Source organism: Aotus nancymaae, unplaced genomic scaffold, assembly GCF_030222135.1.
Source record: "Aotus nancymaae isolate 86718 unplaced genomic scaffold, 86718_ANA_hifiasm-v0.15.2.pri h1tg000030l, whole genome shotgun sequence".
In the NCBI taxonomy this organism is placed as follows: domain Eukaryota; kingdom Metazoa; phylum Chordata; class Mammalia; order Primates; family Aotidae; genus Aotus; species Aotus nancymaae.
The window spans coordinates 28431373-28450559 of record NW_026988443.1 but is presented as its reverse complement, the minus strand read 5'-3'; the positions used below and the strand labels follow the sequence as shown (position 1 = coordinate 28450559).

General features: G+C 49.9%; 1 protein-coding gene across 7 annotated transcripts in view; it reads left to right on the top strand.

Moving 5' to 3' along the window:
• The first annotated feature begins 6089 nt into the window (after window positions 1-6089).
• IL34 (interleukin 34) overlaps window positions 6090-19187 on the top strand; it is a 71340-nt gene continuing 58242 nt past the window's right edge. For 3 of the 7 annotated variants that reach the window (XM_012437414.2, XM_012437410.2, XM_064383284.1), the window contains exon 1: window positions 6853-6992. The gene's annotated coding sequence lies outside the window, so the exon portion shown is untranslated. Of the gene's footprint in view, window positions 6498-6852; window positions 6993-8420; window positions 9483-16626; window positions 17021-19187 lie in introns of those variants that run through there. The other 4 variants (XM_064383279.1, XM_064383283.1, XM_064383282.1 and 1 more) reach the window with 4 other exon arrangements.

Below are 19187 nucleotides of genomic sequence, written 5' to 3'. Positions count from 1 at the left end.
TTTGCGTAGTAGACAGTAGTTCTGAATTAGATTTGGAAAACCTAATTGCAGGGCTCATTTTTTCCTATGGCCCTAAATCCATTCTATCAAATTTTGTGATGTTGACACACAAGTCATCTGAGGAAGTCAGCATAGATACTTGAGCAGCTTCTTGCCTCTTTTCTAACTCAAGTTTGACTGAAATACATCCACTCCATACGGTTGGTAGGGGGCGGTTATGTAAGAAAGGAAAACCTAATTTCCATGGAATTGAGTTGTCATCACCGAGCTTCCTCTGGAAGTCTGCCCATCAGTTTGCTGGTTCTCTGTAAGAGGTAGGGCTAGGGCAAGGAATTGGGATGGAATATGGAAAGGATTTTCATAGCTGTTGCTGCAGGGCCTACAAAAGTTCAAAATGTACTGATTGGATGTGGCTCAATGCCAGGTCCTATCTTTGTAATTGTTAAGGGACCTGATTGACTTAACGTGGTTTGATTGAGCAACCAGGTACATAGGGACCTCTCTCCAGCCTTGCAAAATCCACTTGCAAATCTGCTGCAGAACTCAGAAGGGATAATGAACCAGACGCATCTGCCCTTGGGTTTGTTTCCATCCTGTTCCTTTGCTAAGTCCTTGTGACTTAGATCTAGGACTGAAAAGTTTTTAGTTGCCTCAGCTTTCCCCTGATATTACAGGCAGAGGTTCCGTAGATGTTCCCTTTGGAAGATCTCTTGCCAAGAATAGCCTTCCTTTGGAGGAAGGGGGTTCTAGTTGGAGTGTTGCTTTTCTTGGTTAGTATAAATGTTTTGCTAGCAAGATAGCTGCCAGCATTGGAAAAGGCTTGTCTCACAGGGAGAGTGCTGGTCCCCAGAATGTGTGTTGTTCCCACGCTGCTGCCTTTCTTGAGCGTTCAGATGGGACCAACCTGGCTTTCAAAATTTTTAAAATCCTTAAATTGTTTTAGTTTTAAATTTTTTAGTTTTTACCAGAGACAGTCTTGCCTAGGCTGGAGTGTGGTGGAGTGATTATAGCTTACTGGGGTTTGAACTCCTAGGCTCAAGCGATCCACGTCAGCCTCCAGAGTAGTGGAGACTACAGGTGTGTGCCACCATGCCCAGCTAATTTTTAAATTTTTGTAGCGACAGGGTTTCCCTGTGTTGCCCAGGCTGGTCTTGAACTCCTGACGTCAAGCAGTCATCCTGCCGTGGCCTCCCAAAGCACTGAGATTATAGGTGTGAGCTGTTGTGCCTGGTCCTAAATTCTTGTTTGCTTGATAGAGATAGAATCTCTCTCTCTTGCCCAGGCTGGAGGGCAGTGGTACAATCTTTGCCCACTGCAACCTCCTCCCGAGCTCAAGCCATCCTTCTACCTCAGCTTCCCAAGTAGCTGGAACTACAGGCTTGCACCATCATGTCTGGGTACTTTTGTATTTTTGGTAGAGAAGGTTTCACCATTTTGGCCAGGTTGATCTTAAACTTCTGGCCTCAAGTGATCTGCCTAGCTCAGCCTCCCAAACTGGTGGGATTACAGGCATGAGCCACTGTGCCCAGCCTCTAAATTCTGTTTTCTATTCAAAATAGGGAATGATGTGTGTTTGTTTGAGTCATCCACTTGCTCATTTGCATATGGAATATTGTGTGTTTTATTATACCCTTAAAATTAATTTTCAAGGGCTATATGTAGAGCTCAGAAGAAACATCTCTGCTGCTGAAATCAAACTTGGTCTAAAAAAAGAAACGAGGAGAGGGACAGATGGCTCTGGGGCACAAGGCAGGGACTCTAAAACACCTGCTTGGCCGTGGTTGATTGACATTTGAGTGATCTGATAGCCCAGCACGCTGCACACTTGTGAAGTTCAGGTGACCTGAAATGGGCAGATGTAGGCTACACACCAGTCTAAACCAGCAAAACCAAGAGCTGTTGCTCTTTTTTTGAGATGAAGTCTTACTCTGTTGCCCAGGCTGGAGTGCAAATGGTGCAATCTTGGCTCACTGCAACCTCCGCCTCATTCTCCAGTCTCGCAGGTGTGCACCACCGTGTCTGGCTAATATTTTTATTTTTAGTAGAGATGGGGTTTCACCATATTGACCAGGCTGATTTTGAACTCCTGACCTCAGGTGATTCACCTGCCTTGGCCTCCCAAAGTGCTGGGATTACAGGCATGAACCACCGTGCTTGGTCAGGAGCTGTTAAAGCCAACATCAGGAGACATGCTGACCCACTAGAAGAGTCTGCTATGCTTATTTCTTCCACAGACGTTTACTGGGCATCTACCATGAACCACCCGCTCCCAGCTCTGTTCTGCACCCAGAGGCTGGAGGAGAGTTTATAACCCGGCAGTGTCTTCCTGTGAGGTTGGTGGGGAGGTGAATCTGTCAGAGGGCCTGCCGCCAGTTTCAGAAGAGCCTACGGCCCATGTCTGATTTCATCAGCCACAGCCTTGGGACTTTAGGAAAAATCAGATGGTCCCAAGTCTGAAAAATGAAGAGGTGGCGAGGGGGCAGCCAGGAGTTTTAGGTCAGGAAATGGTAGGAAACCTGTAGTTATGGTTCTTAACCCCAGTGGGATGTTAGAACCCTCTTCAGTCAGAATAGATTCCTGGTGTCTGCCCCGATTATTCAGGAATCTGCTTGTGGTTGGGTGCAGTGGCTCATGCCTGATAATCCCAGCACTTTGAGAGGCCAGCCCAGGAAACAGAGACCCCATCTCTACAAAAAAATTCAAAAAGCCAGGCATAGTAGCACATTTAAGCCCTGTTTCAAAAGTCTGCTGGTGATGTCTGGGCATCTGTCTGCTTCACAATCTGGTGTTATGATCAGTAGTTGTGATGGACGAGTGGACATTGCTGCTTGTTCAAAATGAAGGAAAAAAACTTTCAAAGAAAACCAAGTTTGGAAATTGTAGTTTTGGAAAAGGAGCTGGGCCAGCCCACCTGGAGTAGCTGAGGGGCGCTGTTAGCACCACCCTACCCCACCGCACCCTTGTGTCCAGCAGCTCTGGCAGTGCCAAGAGGCAAGCCCCCTTCCTCTCACTCTGCCTTCCAGAGCCCAGTCCTCAAGTTTTCAATTCTCAGGTCCACCCAACAGAACTTGCTCCCTTCTCTGACTACAAAGTCTTGGAAAGGAGAGGTGCTTTCGGTTAAGTCACTGGGAATTATTTAGGCTCAGAAGTTACTAATTTGGGGTCATGAGTATATGCGTATAAGCTAGTGACACATGGTCAAGGGAGGCATTACTGTTTATTGTGGGTTATTAGGGCCTCCTGCTGTTGTGAGGACATATTGGGGAATCTCTTGCCTTTAGGGAGTCGATGCTGTAACTGGAGAAAGGCAACATTGCCTCATAAAGCAATCAGAAATGAGATCCCACCTGCCAAATGCCAAGAGGCAGCGACGTCCATGAAGAGAGCATTGTACACAGATGACCTGGGCTCACTAGCCTCTAAGCAGAGTCTGTTGCCTGCCTGTAAAATGGGAGAATAAGACTGATCTGGGCCCAGCATGGTGGTTCACACCTGTAATCCCAGCACTTTAAGCAACCGAGGCAGGAGGATCCCTTGAGCCCAGGAGTTTGAGACCAGCTTGGGCAACGTGACAAAACCCCATCTCTCCAAAAATACAAAAATTAGCCAGGTGTGGTGATGCACACCTGTAGTCCCAGCAATTAGGTGGGACTGAGACGGAAGGATCACTTCAGCCTAGGAGTTTGAGGCTGCAGTGAGTTATGATTGCGCCACTGCACTCCAGCCTGGACGACAGAATGAGACTTGTCTCAAAAACCCAGAAAGCAAAAACTGGTGTCCTGGGGTCATGGTAGCACGAAGGCACATGGCTGAGTGCCCAGGGGTTCTGAGGCTTGTCCACTGACTTGGGGCTCTGGCCCTGGGACTCCTGGGAGATCTGGGGGACCTGTCGTCCTATATGTGATGCTTTGAAAGAAAGGGGCATCATTCCAAGCCAAGAGACCCCAGAGAGGGCACCATGGCATTTGTTCAGGTTTCTGTGAGGCCCCAGTGAGATCCTGTGGCTGTGACCCCATCACCTCCACCCCCTCTGACCTCCCATGAGCTGCGGATGAATTAATCCACAAGGCAGATGAATCAACTTCTTGGCAGAGCTTTCCAGCAGGGCCTTCCAGAGAGTGTGTGTGGCCTGTGTAGCCACTCCTTGGGGACAGGGGTGGGGAGTTAGCCGGGAACATTCCAGCGTGGGCATTATTGTCCTGTTGCAAGTTCAGGGCAAAACCAGGAATCCAGTTTTGTCGATCTAATTGGGAAAACATTTCATGAACAACTACTTGTGGCATGCATTGGCCCTCAGAATAAAGCGTGCTATTATCACTAGGTTGGCATTTCTTTTTCTCCTTTTTTTTTTTTTTTTTTTTTTTAAAGATGGGGTTTCACCATGTTGGTCAGGCTGGTCTTGAACTCCCGACCTCAGGTGATCCACCCGCCTTGGCCTCCAAAGTGCTTGGATTACAGGCGTGAGCCACCACGCCCGGCCTCTTCTCCTTTTCCTTTTTCTTCTTTTTTAAATTTTATTTGAGACCAAGTCTCTGTCGCCCAGGCTGGAAGGCGGTGATCTCGGCACATTGCAACCTCCACCTGCTGGGTTCAAGCAATTCACCTGCCTCAGCCTCCCGAGTAGCTGGGATTACAGGCACCCATCACCATATCTGGCTAATTTTTGTGGTTTTAATAGAGACAGGGTTTCGCAATGTTGGCCAGGGTGGTCTTGAACTCCTGACCTCATGTGATCCGCCTGCCTCGGCCTCCCAAAGTACTGAGATTACAGGCATGAGCCACTGCATCCAGCCAAATCAGCACTCCAGACTAGGTCGACCGGGGAAGACTAGGTGTTAATAAGGGGTTCCTAAATCAAGGATTCTGTGCTCACATTCAGTGAAACACTACAGACTCCCCTCTTGGATAGTTTGAGGGTTTGAACACAGCTCTTTTCCTATCCTCCCTCCCCCGCTGGCCCACTCCTAATGAATCCAAATGCAGTCTAGTAAAATCAGGAAGCCTGCTATGAAAACTCCTCAGTAGAGATTCTGAAGATACCCCTGCAGGTGCCCGCTCTGACCCAGGTGAAGGGAGAATGGCTGTACCTTTGGTGATGGTGCTGAGGGAAAGGACCTCAACTCCCATAAGTACTGGGTCTGAGGCCATGTGTTTCACCAGATCAGGTCCTGTGTCCCTCAGGAAAGCCTGGCTTTGGGGTCAGACCTCAGGAAGCAGCAGAATCTTAGTTAAGATTCTTTCTCTCTCTCTCCCTCTCTCTTTCTCTTTTTTTTTTTAAGAAAAGAGATAGGATCTTGCTCTGTCATCCAGGCTGGCGTGCAGTGGCTCAATCACAGGTTGGCGCAGCCTTGACCTCCAGGGCTCAAGTGATCCTCCTGCCTCAGCCTCCCGAGTAGTTATGACTACAGGCATGAGCACCACCATGCCTGGCTAATTTTTTAATTTTTTTGCAGAGATGGGGTTTTTCTATGTTGCCCAGGCTGGTCTCTAACTCCTGGGCTCAAGCCCCAGAAAAAGGGTGAAGAATCTTATCCAAGGCCAGGCTCCATGGTACTTGGGAGGCTGAGGTGGGAGGATCAACTGAGCCCAGGAGGTCAAGACTGCAGTGGGCTGTGATCGTGCCAATGCACTCCAGCCTGGGCAATAGAGTAAGACCTTGTCTAAAAAAAAGGGTCAGGTGGCCAGGTACGGTGGTTCACGCCTGTAATCCCAGCACTTTGGGAGGCCGAGGCGGGCGGATCATGAGGCCAGGAGACGGAGACCATCTGTGGTGAAATCCCATCTCTACTAAAATACAAAAAATTAGCCAGGTATGGTGGCACGCACCTGTAGTCCCAGTTATATGAGAGGCTGAGGCAGGGAAATCGCTTGAAACTGGAAGGCGGAGGTTGCAGTGAGCCGAGATCATGTCACTGCACTCCAGCCTGGCAACAGAGCAAGACACCGTCAAAAAAAAAAAAAAAAAAAAGGGGCCAGCCATGGGGGCTCATGCCCATAATCCCAGCACTTTGGGAGGCCCAGGTGGGCAGATCACCTGAGGTCAGGAGTTTGAGACCAGCCTGGCCAACATGGTGAAACCCCATCTCTACTAAAAATGTGAAATTGGCCAAGTGTGGTGGAGCATGCGTGTAGTACCAGCTGTGAAACTCTGTCTCAAGGAAAAAACAAAACAAAACAATTATTCACCTTTTGGAGCTCATGTCTCCATCTGTAGACTCGGTAATTCATCAGTGCTCAACAGGGATGATGTATCAGAGAAAGGTCTTCTTTTCCACCTAATGGACCCCCATTCCCACACACACACACACACACTCTCCAGTCACCACCACGTCGCTCACTTTTTGTTTTGTTTTATTTTTTAGAGACAGGATCTTGCTATATTGCCCAGCCTGGAGCACAGTGGGTATTCACAGGAGCAATTACAGCTCACTGCAGCCTCGAACTCTTGGCCTCAAGAGAGTCTCCCGCCTCAGCCTCCTGAGTAGCTGGGACTACAGGTTCGTGTCACTGCACCCGACTCCCCATCACCTGGCTTTATTTAGTTTTATGAGAAGAGGTTTTTATCTGGGTCTGAGTGTTCGGGAGAGGAGCTGGGGTAGTCCCTTAAAACAGTCTAAGCTGCCTGGGAGCCAGGGCCAGGGTTTTGGGGACTTACCGTAGTCAACTGGCTGGTGCCCTCAGTCGGACCAGTGCCCAGGCTGGTCCTCTGGGTTGAAGGCTCCCTCCTACTCCACACTCCAAGGCGGGCGGGGGCCACGTGGCCCCGCCCCGCCCCTGCTGGCTCCGTTTCCTGGGTTCCTGATTCGAGCTGCCTTGGCCTGCTTTCCCCGCCCTTCTCATCAGACGGGAAGCCTGGACTGTGGGCTGGGGGCAGCCTCAGCCTCTCCCACTTGGCACCCACTGCCTTTGGCCCCTAGGCACCTGCTTGGAGCCCTGGAGCCCCTTAAGGCCACCAGCAAACCTTAGGAGACCAAGTCCTGGCACGTGAACAGGTAAGAAGAAGGCAGCAGGCTTTCTCTCCCATGTCTCGCTTTCCTCTGCCTCTGACGGCCTGGCTTCTCCACTCCGATTCTGTTGCTGCTTCACTGATCCCAGCAAGAGGGACTTGAGCTAGACTTGACAAAGGCAGTCGCAGCCAAGACGCTCTGAAGTATGCCTCAGAGTAATGGTGTGAACTGTCTGCTCTGGGTTTCAGTTTTTAACCTTTGCCTTCATCAGCCTTGCAGGAAAAAGCAGATCCACATAACCATAAAGGAAGTCATTTCTGTGTGTGCCCTTCTGAGTTGAGTCAGTTGACAACCCTACATTCTCAAATTGTTGGCATGGGTTATGGGGTGCTGCTTCACTATATATTGCCATAGGTCTTTGGCCTTTAATGTACTGTGTGTGTGAACTATCACATGCATGTATTACTTTTTTTTTTTTTGAGACAGAGTCTCGCTCTGTTGCGAGGCTGGAGTGCAGTGGCGCAATTTCGGCTCATTGCAACCTCCACCTCCCATGTTCCAGCGATTCTCCTGGTTTAGCCTCCTGAGTAGCTGGGACTACAGGTGCATGCCACCATGCCCAGCTAATTTTTGTACTTTTAGTAGAGATGAAGTTTCACCATTTTGGCCAGGATGGTCTTGATCTCTTGACCTCATGATCCGTCCACCTCAGCCTCCCAAAGTGCTGGAATTACAGGTGTGAGCCACTGTGCACGCCCGTATTACTTTATAAAAAATTAATTGTCTTGGCCAGGTGCGGTGGCTCACGCCTGTAATCCCAGCACTTTGGGAGGCTGAGGCAGGCAGATCACTTGAGATTGGGAGCTTAAGACCTGCCTGGCCAACATGGTGAAACCCCATCCCATTAAAAATATAAAAATTAGCTTGGTGTGGTGGCGCACACCTGTAATCCCTGCTACTCAGGAGGCTGACGCAGGAGAATCACTTAAACTGGGGAGGTGGAGGTTGCAGTGAGCCGAGATCATGCCACCGCACTCCAGCCTGGGTGACAGAGCGAGACTATGTCTCAAAAAAAAGAAAAAATTGATTTCAAATTCTTTACTTGAAATTTAAAATTTTCAAATAAAAAAAGTCAATGGCATAGGTAAACCTTTCTCATGCAGATGGGATTTCTGAAATTAAAATGAAGTATTCTGCTTTTACACTTTGCATTTTTTTTTATTGTTTTTGAGATGGAGTCTTTTTGTGTTGGTCAGATTGGAGTGCTGTGGCATGATTTTGGCTCACTACATCCTCTGCCTCCCTGGTTCAAGCGATTCTCCTGCCTCAGCCTCCTGAGTAGCTGGGATTACAGATGTGTACCACCATACCTGGCTATTTTTGTATTTTTAGTAGAGATGGGGTTTCACCATGTTAGCCAGGTTGGTCTTGAACTCCTGACCTCAAGTGATCTGCCTGCCTCGGGCTCCCAAAATGCTGGGATTATAGGCGTGAGCCACCGTGCCCAGCCACCTTTGCATTTATTTTTAAATGCACATAAACCAACTAACTAGATGTTGTTTTAGGTCCACATGATATTCACTAAATTAACAGACCCATGCCAGGACGGGCAGCCTCTGCCACTGATGATGAAGTTGGGTGCTTCTAAGGTGTTTTGCAATGAATAATTTGACTTTTATGGACAACTCTGTGGAAATAACTTTTTTTTTCTTTTGGTATTTTAAGTTGTTGGGTTTTTCCCTTCTCCTTGGAATTTATTCTGCATCCAGAATGAATACTCTGGGCCAAAGGCAAGAACATTTTTGCAGCTTAGCTCACGCTATGCATGGGGTCAGCTCACTCACCAGAATTACAGGACTAATTTTCTAATTTCCAGGGGCATGGTGGCAGAATGGGCTGGGCAGAGGATATTCTCAGGAAGGGACAGAGACAGTGTAGCGTAGTGGTTAGGAGCCTGGCTTTCGAAGGCTGACTAGCCTAGGTTTGTATACAGTAGCTGCCTGACTGTGCACTTCCACCATGAAAGTTAATTGTGCCTTAGTTAGTTCATGTGTAAAATAGTGGTTATAAAACTTGCTAGAGGCCGGGCATGGTGGCCCATGTCTGTAAGCCTAGCACTTTGGGAGGCTGAGGTGGGTGGATTGCTTGAGCCTAGGATTTTGAGATCAGCCTGGGAAACATGGTGAAAGCTGTCTCTACAAAAACAAAACCTTGTTAGGGATGTTGGAAGTCAGAGATCCTGTTTGTGAAGCATCTAGCATAAGGTCTGGTGCTTAACAAGCACCCCTGGAGGTCCCCCCTTCCCTAAGCCTGGTGCTTTAACAAGCCAGGCAAAATTGAGACGGTCAAGGACATCTTCCTGGCCCAGAGCCTATTCCTTTATATATTTTAATTTTATTTTTATTTTATTTGAGACAAAATCTCACTCTGTTGCCAGGCAGAAGTGCAATGGCGTGATCTCGGCTCACTGCAACCTCTGCCTCCTGGGTTCAAGCGATTCTCCTGCCTCAGCCTCCCAAGTAGCTGGGACTACAGGTGTGTACCACCACACTCAGCTAATTTTTGTATTTTTGGTAGAGACGGTGTTTCACCATGTTGACCAGGATGGTCTCGATCTCTTGACCATGTGATCCACCCGCCTCGGCCTCCCAAAGTGCTGGGATTACAGGCATGAGCGTCTGTGCCTGGCTTTTAGAGCCTATTTGTACCCAACTTCATAGTAACTGGCATGAAAGGTGTCATCACCTGTTTGAGGACATTTTGACTAGGCTTCTTTCCATCCCAAGGCTGGGAGGTGGAGCATGAGGCTCAGGCCTCCCTCTGGGGGGCCCCCAAACTTTCATGCCCCTCTGTTGTCACATGTGGATGCCACCATTCTTATCTCTCAGCCACCCTTCTCACCATGCAGGTTTAAGGGATCCCTGGACAGAGAGGAGAGTTCCCGGAACATCTGCATGTGCACCTGCCCAGCCACGGCCTGTCGTCACTGGGGTTGGTTGCGTACATGGCTTAGCAGTAGGAGCGTAGGCTCTGGAGCTAGTCAGGCTGGATTCCAGTCCTGGCTGCACCACTTCCCACCTGTGGGCAGTCACTCGACCTCTCTGACAGCTGGTTTTCTCATTTGCAGAATGAAAGTGTTAATATCTGTGGCCTAGAATGACATGAGATCACATAGATAAAGCAGCTGGCCCCAGGCAGCCCTTACCGTAAAAGTCCAGGCTGCACTCCAGAGCCTTCGGGAAGATACTGGAATTAGGCATAAAGGACAGGCAGAAAATCCATGTGTTCATTTTTTCGGACAATAGACATTGATTGGGTTGGCCAGCCCTGGTGTTGGGAACCAGAGAGAGACATGCACAAGACACTTCTTTGCTCTTGACAGCTCACGCCCCTCTGCTGCAGAAGCAGGAAAGACAATGACCCAGTCGGCCTGAGTACTTGGGAAATGCCTCCACGCTTAAAGATGAGGAATGATTGATTAGGCAGAGATTGGAAGGAAGCTGGTGTAGCAGGCATGGAAGCTGAGTTGAGTTTGGAGAAGCGGGAGAAGGGAGAGAAGTTTGGGAGGCCCGCAGGGCTGGGTGTAGCGGGAGGGGGCGTGGGAGATGAGATGAGGGGAGGCAGTGAGGATGGGAGGCCCGCAGGGCTGGGTGTAGGGGGAGATGAGATGAGGAGAGGCAGTGAGGATGGGAGGCCTGCAGGGCTGGGTGTAAGCGGGAGGGGGCGTGGGAGATGAGATGAGGGGAGGCAGTGAGGATGGGAGGCCTGCAGGGCTGGGTGTAAGCGGGAGGGGGCGTGGGAGATGAGATGAGGGGAGGCAGTGAGGATGGGAGGCCTGCAGGGCTGGGTGTAGGGGGAGGGGGAGGGGGAGATGAGATGAGGGGAGGCAGTGAGGATGGGAGGCCTGCAGGGCTGGGTGTAGGGGGAGGGGGAGGGGGAGATGAGATGAGGGGAGGCAGTGAGGATGGGAGGCCTGCAGGGCTGGGTGAAGGGGGAGGGGGAGGGGGAGGGGGAGATGCAATGAGGGGAGGCAGTGAGGATAAGATTTTGAAGAACTTTGAAGCTCAAGTGAGAAGTTTGATTTGATCTCGATGATGAGGAATTTTTTTTTTTTTTTGACAGAGTCTCACTCTTTCATTCCTGCTGGAGCACAGTGGCCCGATCTTGGCTCACTGCTAACTCTGCCTCCCAGGTTCAAGCGATTCTCCTGCCTCAGCCTTCTGAGTAGCTGGGATTATAGGCACCCGCCATCACTCCTGGCTAATTTTTGTATTTTTAGTAGAGATGGAGTTTCACTGTGTTGGCCAGGCTGGTCTCGAAATCCTAACCTCAAGTGATCTGCCTGCTTAGACCTCCCAAAGTTCTGGGATTACAGGCCTGAGCCACCATGCCCGGCCCAGGGCAATTCAGCTCTTCTTACAGCTCTTTCCTTCTGGGGTTCTGTACAATGTTTCTGGAAGTCACAACTTCCCTTCTCCTGACCCCAAAGCAGTACTGTCCTGTGGCCTTCCCTGATCCAGCCTTGAAGGAAGAGACATCTTGTCTGAGATGGGCAGTGTGGCGCTTTGACCTCGAGAAGGACTCTATGGAACTGTGGCCTCCAGGCATGGGACCATCCCGGGGTGGTTCTGGGCTGCAGCTATCATGTACGCTTGTGTGTGAGGGCCACATCCCATAAGTAAGGGGCAGTGTCCCCTGGGAACTGGGGTGCAACTGGCCTGGGAACCTGCTTCCTGAGGTTCCCAGGGACTGCCTGAAGAGCTTCCAGGATGCCTGGAAAACAGACAGACTTTCCCCTTGGGGTCCTCTTTATGTCGTAGGATGTGGATAGGTTGAGACTTGCCTATAGCTAGAAAGGTTCCGGTCAAGGTGATGAGTTGAAAAGGCCAAAGAGATGTGGACTTCCCAGCAGCCACTGGAAAAAGTCAGTGCTCTGCTGCAGAGCTTTCTGGGGTGCTCATGCCTCTCCCAGCATGAGAAAGTCCACATTCTGGCCAGGACTCCACCATGAAGTCCCAGCTGCCCTTTGGCTTTGTCACCCATGCATCTTCTCAATATTCCCTTCTCTCTGTCCCAAGAGCCAGCACTTGGCTCTTTCCTTGTCTTCCTACTTTCTCTCTCTCTCTTTTTTTTTTTGAGACGGAGTCTTGCTCTGTTGCTGAGGCTGGAGTGCAATGACACGATCTTGGCTCACTGCAACCTTCGCCTCCTGGGTTCTCCTGCCTAAGCCTCCGGAGTAGTTGGGATGACAGGGATGCACCACCACGCCCGGCTAATTTTTGTATTTTTGGTAGAGACGGGGTTTCTCCATGTTGGCCAAGCTAGTCTCAAATTCCTGACCTCAGATGATCCACCTGCCTCAGTCTTCCAAAGTGCTGGGATTACAGGCATTAGCCACCCTGCCCAGCCATCTTAATTATTTTTAAGGTTACAGTTCACTAGTGTTAAGAAAATCCACATTGTTGCACCACAGACCTCTGGAACTTTTTCCATCGTGTGAAACTCTCTTCCTATTTTTTTTTTTTTTTTTGAGACAGAGTCTCGCTCTGTTGCCCAGGCTGGAGTGCAGTGGTGCGATCTCGGCTCACTGCAACCTCTGTCTCCTTGGTTCAAGCGATTCTCCTGCCTCTTCCTCCCAAATAGCTGGACTACAGGTGTGTGCCACCATGCCCGGCTACTCTCTTCCTGTTAAACAACTCCCCAAACTCCCTATTTTCCTCCCCTCAACCTCTGGGCACCACGTTTCAGATGTCTGTCTCTGTGAGTTTCACTGCTATAAGTACCTCATGTAAGTGGAACCACAATCATACAATATTCATCTTTTTGTGACTGGCTCACTTCACTTAGCATAATGTCCTCAAAGAGTCTTGCTTTGTCACCCAGGCCAGAGTGCAGTGGTATGAACACAGCTCAATGCAGGTTCAAACGATCCTCCCGCTTCGGCCTCCCAGGTTGCTGAGACCACAGTCATGTGTCACTGTACCTGGCTAATTAAAAAAAATTTTTTTGGAGAGACAGGGTCTCCCTATGTTGCATAGACTAGTCTTGAACTCCTGGGCTCAAGCAGTCCTCCCACTTCAGCCTCCCAAAGTGCTGGGATTACAGGCGTGAGCCATTGCATCCGGCCTCCTTCCTTTTTAAGGCTGAATGAAACCCTATTATATGTATATACACCGTATTTTGTTTATTTTTTTATCTGTGGACAGACACTTGGCTTGCTTCTATCTCTTAGCTATGGTGAATAACACTCTGCCAACATGGGTGTACAAAAATCCCTTCACAGCTGGGCCTGGGGGCTCACATCTGTAATCCAGCACTTTGGGAGGCCGAGACGGATCACTTGAGTCCAGGAGTTCGAGATCAGCCTAGGCAACAGGGAAAGACCTCGTCTCTGCAAAAAATAACTGGTGGTGTGTGCACCTGTAGTCCCAGCTACTTGGGAGGCTGAGGTGGGAGGATTGCTTGAGCCCTGGAGGTTGAGGCTGCAGTGAGCTGTGTTTGTGCCACGCACTCCAGCCTGGGTGACAGCAAGACCCAGCCTCAAACCAAACCAAACGAAACAAAAATGAATGTGTTACTACTCAGAGAAGTCACCTGCGGAGGCCGGATCCTTAATCCTAAAGCTCTGCCAACCCCTCCCGTGCTGAGGGGCAGAGTGGCACGGGGTAGATGTAGGGTACAGAGGGATGGTGTGGGAGAAGACAGGGGAGGCAGGCACCATCCTGGGCCTGCCCTCCACCCTGGCATTATATGTCTGCTGCTCACTGAATGCTCACAGCTCCTTGCAAGGTGCAATTGAGTCTCCCCCATTTTACAGATGAAGAAATCAAGGCACACAGAAGTCTCCCAGCTTGCCCATGGTCATGCAGGCAGGAGGTGGCAGTGATGGGAGGTGGCCCCAGATGGGCAGTGTCCTGCTCCACCCGTGGCGGCCTCCTAAGTCGGTCACCTTGCTGGTGGTCCCCCTGCTGTCCTGCGAGGTAATCTGAGAAGTCGCTGGCTCATTTGGTGGCTGCTGAGCTAGCCCTGGGGCCCCAGTCCTGCCTGTGTGAGATGGAGGTCCCTCCCAGAATGCTAGCTAGTGTCAGTGTCAACTAGGTCAGGGGGCTCCAGGGGCCGGGGTTAGTCTTGCAGCTCCTGGGATCACTGCCTCCTCCCTGGCCAGGCTCTGGGTGGAGATCAATGCTGGAGGCCCTAGGGCAGCCACTGAGCAGTGACACAGCAAGGATTTGGGGATGGAAGATGCTGAGAGCATCACACAGCTGTGGACAGTGTTGAGCTTGAATCCCAGCTATGCCACCTGCCGCCTATGGGACCCTGGTGGAGTCATCATGCCTCTCCACTCCCACTTTCCTGAGCTTAAAATGGGGATAAATACAGAGTCTCCCTGGAATACACTCTCTCACATCCGTCCGGATGGCTGCTATAAAAAAAAAACAGAAAATGGCTGGGCGCGGTGGCTCATGCCTATAATCCCAGCACTTTGGGAGGCTGAGGCGAGGGGATCACTTGAGGCCAGGAGTTTGAGACCAGCCTGGCCGATATGGCGAGGTCCTGGCTACACTAAAAATACAAAAGTTAGCTAGGTTTGGTGGTGCACGCCTGTAATCTCTGTTACTCAGGAGGCTGAGGCATAAGAATCGCTTGAACCTGGGAGGTGGAGGTTTCAGTGAGCAGAGATTGCGCCACTGCACTCCAGCCTGGGTGACAGAGTGAGACCCTGTCTCAAAAACAAACAAAGAGAAAAAATTTGTGTTAGTGGGATGTGGAGGAATTACCACCTTGTACACAGTTGGTAAGAATGTTAGCTGGTGCAGCTGCTGTGGAAACTAGTTTAGTGATTCCTGAAAAAATAGAAAAATAGTCTAGGCGTGGTGGCTCTCGCCTGTAATCCCAGCACTTTGGGAGGCTGAAGCAGGTGGATCATCTGAAAGTCCGGAGTTTGAGACCTGAGACCAGCCTGGCCAACACGGAGAAACCCCATCTCTACTAAAAATACAAAAATTAGCTGGGCGTGGTGGCACATGGCTGTAATCCCAGTTACTCGGGAGACTGAGGCAGGAGAATCGCTTAAACCCGGGAGGCAGAGGTTGCGGTGAGCCAAGATTGCACCACTGCACTCCAGCCTGGGCAACAAGAATGAAACTTTGTCTCAAAAATAAATAAATAAATAAAAATAAAAATAGAATCACCATACGATCCAGCAATCCCACTTCTGTATACATACCGAAAAGAACTAAAAGCAGACTCTCAAAGAGATATTTGCACACCCATATTCATAGAAACACCATTCACAGTAGTTGAAAGGTAGAAGCAATTACAAGTGTCCATCAACAGATGAATGGAAAAACATGTGCCATAAATATATACAATGTGGTATGATTCAGCCTCAAAAAGGAAGGGAATTCTGACACATGCTGAAACATGAATGAACTTTGAGGAAATCATATGAAGTGAAATTAGCCAGGCACAAAAGATAACTGCTGTATGATTCTGCTTGTGCAAGGGAGCTAGAGGAGCCAGATTCATAGAAACAGAAAGTAGAATGTATCTATGGTAGTTACCAGGGGCTGGTGGCAGGGCGGTGGGGAGGAAGGAATGGATATAAAGTTTTGGTTTTATAAGATGAAAATTTCTGGAAATGGATGGTGGTGATGGTAATATAATAAATGTATTTAACACCACTGAACTCACACTTAAAAAACAATGCTAGCTGAGAGTGGTGGCAAAAATGATAGCCAGGCGTGGTTGTGGGCGCCTATAGTCCCATTCACTCGGGAGGCTGAGGCAGGAGAATTGCTTGAACCCCAGAGGCGGAGGTTGCAGTGAGCCGAGATCGTGCCACTGCACTCCAGCCTGGGTGACAGAGTGAGACTCAGTCTGATGAGGGGAAAAGAAAAGAAAAAAATGGGTTGAGATGGTAGATTTTCTTTAACTTTTATATTAGGTTTGGGGGTACATGTGCAGGTTGTTACACAGTTAAACTCGTGTCATGGGGGAGCTGTTGTACAGATCATTTCATCACCCAGGAATTAAGCCCAGTACCCAATAGCTATCTTTTCTGCTCCTCTCCCTCCTCACCCTCCCAGAGGCCCCAGTGTCTGTCATTCCCTCTATGTGTCTATGAGTTCTCATCATTTAGCTCCCACTTATAAGTGAGAAGATGCAGTATTTGGTTTTCCGTTCTGTGTGACTTTGCTGAGATTAATGGCCTCCAGCTCTATCCATGTTCCTGCAAAAGACACGATCTCATTATTTTTTATAGCTGTATACATTTTACCTTATGTGGTTTTTTTTAACCATGATTTTTTTTTTTTTCTGAGATGGAGTCATGCTCTGTCACCCAGGCTGGAGTACAGTGGCGCAACTTCAGTTCATTGCAACCTTGGTCTCATGGGTTCAAGCGATTCTCCTGCCTCAGCCTCCCAAGTAGCTGGGATTACAGATGCCTGCCACCATACCCGGCTAATTTTTGTGTTTTTAGTAGAGACAGGGTTTTACCATGGTGGTCATGCTGGTTTCAAACTCATGACCTCAAATGATCCGCCCCCCTTGGCCTCCCAAAGCCCTGGAATTATAGGCATAAGCCACCATGCCCGGCCTTACCATAATTTTTAAAAACAAGGGAAAAAATAGTAGGTCCTTTACAGGGTTTGTTGAGGACTGGGTGAAACAATGCACGTGAACTGTGTTATTAGCATCAGGCCTGTGGGAATCCAAGGCTTTCTGCCTTCAGGAAGGTGTTGCTAGAGAGAAGGACAGACCCATGGAGAGGAGGGGCGTTTGTGTCCCTGTGGAAGTCACTACTCCATTCCGCAGAAGCTGCTCAGAGTGGGAGAGGGCTGGGGTTCAGGGAACCTCTCCTGGAGCTGTGACCGGGCCCTGCTTAGGGGATTCCTAGCATCTGTGGGATGGGCAGATTATTGGAAACTCCCTGGCAGAAAAATCACTCCCACTTAGGGGCAGTTGTAGGGAGGAGATTTGGGCTCAGCCTAGAGAACTCGTGATCAGAGATGTCTGCCTGAGGAACAGGCTGCTTTGTGGAGTGGGGAGCTCCTCATTAGTGGAAGCAGGTAAGGAGGTGCCTGTGTGAGGTGGGGTGGAGCCAAGGGGTCTCAGAGGCTCTGCACTTGTTTGATGTGACCCAGTCCAGACAAAGTTGTATATAACAAACCGGTGTAAAGGTGGTGCTCAGTCAGAGGGAGGGAGCAGCCAGGTGGGAAGACTTGTCCCAGGTCTAGCCCAGTAGCGCAGAAGTAGCTGCTGCGATTTCTACTGGGCCAGGCGCTGTGTTAAGCTGAACAGGTTTGATCTCAAATCCACACCATAGCCCTGTGTGATCGGGGCTGTCAATACCTGGGAACCAAGGCTCAGAGGTTAGATCACCTGCCCAAGGTTAGCCAACAGCTGGCATTGCTGGGATTCCAACCCAGGCAGTCTGGCTCCAGCCCTCCATGCTGGATGGAAGTCTCCCAAACCCGTCCCCCTACAAGCTGGCCTCTCTCTGCCTCCTGTGGCAGCCCCTGGCAACTAGTTCCTGGGGTCCGGGGTGCCCTGCCATTCCCACAGTACAGACATAGCTGCTGTCCCCTCCCTGCCCCGGTCCTGGTGAGTCATCACTGCCCCTCCCTCTGGCTGCCTTCACACTTTCAGTGCTGGCTTTTCTGTGGAGCCAGAGCCGGATGCAGCCTGCTCAGGTCTCAGGGTCTCAGGGCACTGTGGGGACTCTGCTGACCGAGGCTGGGAGAGCTAGGCTTTGTGTCACTCAAAGCCTTCCTTCTCCTGCCATTCAACGAGACACTCCTAATAACTCTCCTCCAGGCCTCAAAGTCTGTCCCATAGCTGTTGAGCTGATTTTGCCTTTTGTGCAGCTGCGTTTTCTGACTCAGCTCTCTGGGTGCCAAGACCTCGTCCACGTGATTCAATTTGTTCAGCTCCAGCCTGGCCCCTGATAGGCCATCAATGCTATTCCAAAAAGAATGACTCTCACTGTCCTCCCACCCAGCCCCTGTTAGCTTGGTGGCATTCACCTTGTATGAAGGCACAGGGAGCTGTCATTTACCTCTGTGCCAGGCGGGGTGCTGAGCCCTATACAGGCATCATCTCCCCGGCTTCCTGCAGGGCCCAGCTGGTGAAGTGCAGCTGATATTCCCATACTGCAGATGATGAAACCCAGGAGCCCGGCTTCTCCCCTCCCCCGGCTCTGGGCCTGAGGCTTGGTGCTGGGGCTGGGCTGGGGCTGACAGCAGTGATGTTTGTGGTCCTCACTGCTCTGAGGAGCAAAGTGCATTTACCTTTCTCTTCTCACCACTGCCCTGGGTGGGGGCCCTGGTAGTGCTAGCTAGTGATTAGGAAGCTGCTTAGGATCTCCTCCAAGTTTCCACAGTGGGAAGGGGCACAAGGGGGCAAGGTGGTGATCCTTCTCCTCCCCCACCACCTGCTCCAGGCTTGTTCTTGTCTCCACCGCACTGAGTCACTCCATAGCCCTCCTCCTGGCCTCCTAGGGCTTAGTAAAGCCATGCGATGCACTGAAGGCCCGCAGACCCGCTGGCCCGGCTGAGGCTGGGCTGGGGCCAGGTACTTTTCAATGTCTTCTCACAGCCAGGAAACCTTTGTTGGGTGATGTCACTGGTGCGAGTGACATCCTGTCACTTCTCACCCCTGTCCCCCTCCCCAGTGTACCCCACCCTGATGGCCTCCTGAGGGGTAATAGAAGGGCCCACCTCTCTCTGCCCATGAGAATCAGGTGGCAACATAATTTTTGACTCTCATGCTGCTGTGACAGAGTTCTGGAACCCTGAACCCAACCCTGGAAGGTGTGGCTGTAAACCCTAGAGGAGGAAGCGTGGCAGGCTCAGGGTTCTGAGACTTGACTCCTGGACTGTCTGCCTGCAAAGCCAATACCATTTGCTGAATAATTATTTTAAAAATAGCTTTTAAATTTCCTTAAAAAACCAATAGACTTTTCAAAGCCCGTTTTATTTATTTATTGGTTTATTTTTTATTTTTCTTAAAAACACAGTTTTATTCTTTCTCTCTCTTTTTTTTTAATAAATAGAGACGAGGTTTTGCCATGTTGTCCAGGGTGGTCTCAAACTCCTGGCCTCAAGCAATCCTCCCGTGTCAGCCTCCATTTTTAACTGGGTTGTTTGTTTTCTTATCATTAAGTTTTAAGAATTCTTTGTATAATTTAGATACAAGGTCTTTATCAATATGTCCTTTGCAAATATTTTGTCATTT